This window comes from Rattus norvegicus, chromosome 2, assembly GCF_036323735.1.
Source record: "Rattus norvegicus strain BN/NHsdMcwi chromosome 2, GRCr8, whole genome shotgun sequence".
Lineage (NCBI taxonomy): Eukaryota > Metazoa > Chordata > Mammalia > Rodentia > Muridae > Rattus > Rattus norvegicus.
Window position 1 is genome coordinate 91,433,743 of NC_086020.1, and position 4,247 is coordinate 91,437,989.

Genomic DNA, 4,247 nt, shown 5'->3' on the forward strand with positions numbered 1-4,247 from the left:
TTGGTTTCTGGACTCCTTAGTATAGCATGGTCTCCTATAAAGCAAATTTGTTTTGCCAAATCCATGGGGTATAATATGGATTCCAGAGGAGTATTGTAATTTGGGACTGATGGGAGGGCTTTAAGGAGTATTCACAGGATGTGGGCAGTGTCTTACCTTGTCACCCTAATGCCTAATACCTAATACTAGTATGGCCTCCAGAAAAGCAGAGGCTTCTGCTGAAGTTATGGGTGGGAATATGGAGCTAAGGATAGGGTTGAAATTATATTAATTTGAAATTATTATTAAACCATTGTTCTCAATGTGTGTAGAAGGAAAGGATTGGCTGCACAGATGCAAGTGGACTTAACTGAGGACTATCTGAGAGACCAGGATTCCCGATGCAGGCAATGCCAGCCAATCAGGAACTGCTGTTTAGAAGAGATGGTTTGTTGGCATCAATGAGGAGCAGGTGGAGGGTATTAAAGGCCCTTGCAGCAGCATTCAGAGGAGCTTCTCCATCTGTAAAATATTATCTATATGTATATATTTTCAGGGCAGACCATTTAATATTGATTAATTAATTGGTGCCTCTTTTCTGGGGAAGACTGTTTCTCCTGCCACCTGAGACCATAGAACAAGTGAGAAGCTAGCTCAAATGCCACTCTGACTACAAAGTCATTCATTTTCTGAGTCAAAATTAAGTCTTACTATTTAATCATCAATTTTTGGAAGTGTTAGAACTTTGCATATTTATTTCAAAACAACAATTTCAAAAGTGTAATTGCCTTGTGTTTTATTTATATAATTTCTCCTGCCTATAGCCATGTTGCCATGCACCAGCTGCCTAGGGCCGAAATTGAGCATTGGTGTTTTTTGAAGATCTCCCATATTCTTTGGCATCCACACTCTTCCTTTTCTCCAGGTTTTATTAGTTATATCTGTTAATGTGTTTTTGTTTGTTTTACAATTTGCTTACTTCATTTGTTGTTCTCCCTCAACTAATTTCCATGAGATAACATAGAAAGCATGTGTAATCTGACCCTCAATTGGAGTGTGTGGATCCAAGTTTAGTGCAAATTTTAAGACAAAATGAACCAGTACATATGTACTATTTCCTCAAAATGTATGAACAATAGAACTGGGGCTAAATGATGAGATTTATATAAAAATCAAAGAAATAATGCTATTTTTCTCCCTATTCTATCATGGTAGACCATTATTTTAAGAGACATAATAAAAAAGATTTTAAAAAAAGCTTTGGAGAACTCAAAAGTCTTGCTGCCAACGATAGGTGAGGATATCTAGTCATAATCCCTGATTGTTAGAGGATCGGCTCATTATATGTTCCTCTAAGGAAGATCTCTGATGGTGTCTAAAGATGAGGTAAACCATGGAATGGAATCCTGGACTTACAGAATAGAAAAGACTAGAAAGTGTATCAGCTTATTAACTTTGAATACTGAACATATTTAGATTGGTGTGTTTGACTTGTTTAAGTTGGTTATATTTTCGTCATGTAGACTTTGAGGACAAAAAGACTCCTTGGTACCTTCAACTTTGGTTTCTTTAAGACTGAGATCTCATTAATATAAGAAAATGATATGGTATTTAAAAACATTGCATATCTATTTTGGACAAGAAAGCCAGGACCTCATTAGGCAGAATTTAGTAATGCAGTTAAATGGTAATTTAGACCATGTATGAATATATTTAAAAATATTGTATCTATCTAATCATATATGAAAATATTCCAAGGATATAATCACTTACACATAAATATTCACTTATAAAATAAAACATATAGATACAGTTAACAATTGATATATTTTTTAATATATATATACTAGTACTTTTGTATATGTAATATATTTTATGCATATTTATAAAAGTTATGCATTTGTATAGTAATGAGAGACAATCATAGGTGCTTTTCAATATTGCTTCCCTCTGAGGCTTCGCCATCATCTCTACTTTCTTCTGACTAAGACTTAAACACATGCTTTAAACAGCATTCTGTTAACCATGTCATTTTCATTGATAGTGCAGTATTGATTCTCATTTGTTCTATAGAAACTGTCTTTTCATGGTTCTTAATGATAATTCATCCTAATCATTATCTGGAGTTGCTAAGGAGATTAACTTAGATTTGCAATTACTACCACATAAGAATGAAATACACAGGAAAATATTATATTTCATTCATAGGGTATTGTCTTCTTTGAGGAAAGCATTCAAGTAGATAGATTTAAGTTACATAATACGTTTCTTTACTCAAAATAAAATCAAACTAAAAGAGACATGATATATTAAAACTGAAACAAACTAATTTGATCACCTTTTAATCATCTGTGGTTTCTATTCAATATTGACTGTGAAAACCATGTAACTTTTAAATTATATACTTGTATTGATTAAATTTTTATTTGAGAAAATTGTCAATTCTTGTAAACGCTACAAAATAAGTATTGGTAGAACAAGGCCACACTAAATTAGGAAAGAGATGACTTATTATCTCTCAATAAAATGAAAATGAAAAGAGAATTAACAACCATAAATGACTCCCTCTCCAACTTATATTAATCTAAGGAAGTTTGAGCTGTAAATAACCTGACTCTTTACATCACATAGTCTTCTATAGTGAACTCTGAGCCTGTCTATTTTTCAGTGGAGTTCACAGTTGATCTGGACTGCTACAAGATTCAAGAGAGTGGCAAATAAATCCACTTAATATTTTCAAAGTAAATAAAGAAAAGAGAAATAATTTAAACAAAGAATATTAGGCCTTAGCAACATGGTAAAACACACCCATGTGCTTCTTCATACTCTTATTCTGCATTTACAAGATGACTAGAGCTGCAAACAAGACCTTTACATGTCTGTGTTTCAAATAAGATTGATGTGCAGAAAAAAAATTAATTAAGAAAATAAACAAAATAAAACAAAAACAAAAGTGATCTAAATTAAACTAGGCAAGAACCTCCTGAGAATGCAGTAAAAGTTAATGAGTAATACATGTTTTTTAATTTGAAATACTTGAGCTAAACTAGAAAAAAATTGTTTACATGTGAGTTGCCATACCATGCCATGAAAAATAGTATCATGTTCTGTTGCTGGAGCCACAGTGTTCTCTTTAACATCATACTCAAAATGACTTTATTTCCTCAATGAGGTCCCTTTTTTAACCTTTCCACCAACACCTGTCTATGTCATGTGGTTCAGCATCGAATTTTTGTATACTTCACGCACTGATACTGAACACTGAAAGATATTGCCTAATTTCTAACAGTTAGGGAAAACTGGTATTTTTTTGGATATTAAGAAAGACATGATTTTTACACATATATCTGACAAAATAGTTATAATGCTAAAACATACAAACAATACTAATTTTTAATGCTTTCAATAAGAATTGAGAGCTTTCCCTACAATAAGAGCAATAGATTATGCAAAATATTTATTTTTACTGAACAAAAGAAAACCTCGATTTATATTTCTCATATATCTACTTTATATTTTTACATATTTTTAATTGAAGAAGCATATGACACATAGTTTTTCAACAATCCCATGCACTCGTGAATCATGCTAAATGTTTTTTTTTTAATTATTAACTTGAGTATTTCTTATTTACATTTCGAATGTTATTCCCTTTCCCGGTTTCCGGGCCAACATCCCCCTAACCCCTCCCCTTCCCCTTCTTTGTGGGTTTTCCCCTCCCCATCCTCCCCCCAAAACCCCCTCCCCCAAACAATCATGTTCACTGGGGGTCCAGCCTTGGCAGAAACAGTACTTCCCTTTCCACTGGTGCCTTTACTAGGCTATTCATTGCTACCTATGCAGTTGGAGCCCAGGGTCAGCCCATGTATAGTCTTTGGGTAGTGGCTCAGTCCCTGGAAGCTCTGGTTGCTTGGCATTGTTGTACATATGGGGTCTCGAGCCCCTTCAAGCTCTTCCAGTTCTTTCTCTGATTCCTTCAACGGGGGTCCTATTCTCAGTTCAGTGGTTTGCTGCTGGCATTCGCCTCTGTATTTGCTGTATTCTGCCTGTGTCTCTCAGGAGAGATCTACATCCCATTCCTGTCCGCCTGCACTTCTTTGCTTCATCCATCTTGTCTAATTGAATGGCTGTATATGTATTGGCCACATGTGGGGCAGGCTCTGAATGGGTGTTCCTTCTGCCTCTGTTTTAATCTTTGCTTCCCTATTCCCTCTCAAGGGTATTCTTGTTCCCCTTTTAAAGAAGGAGTGAAGCATTCGCATTTTGAT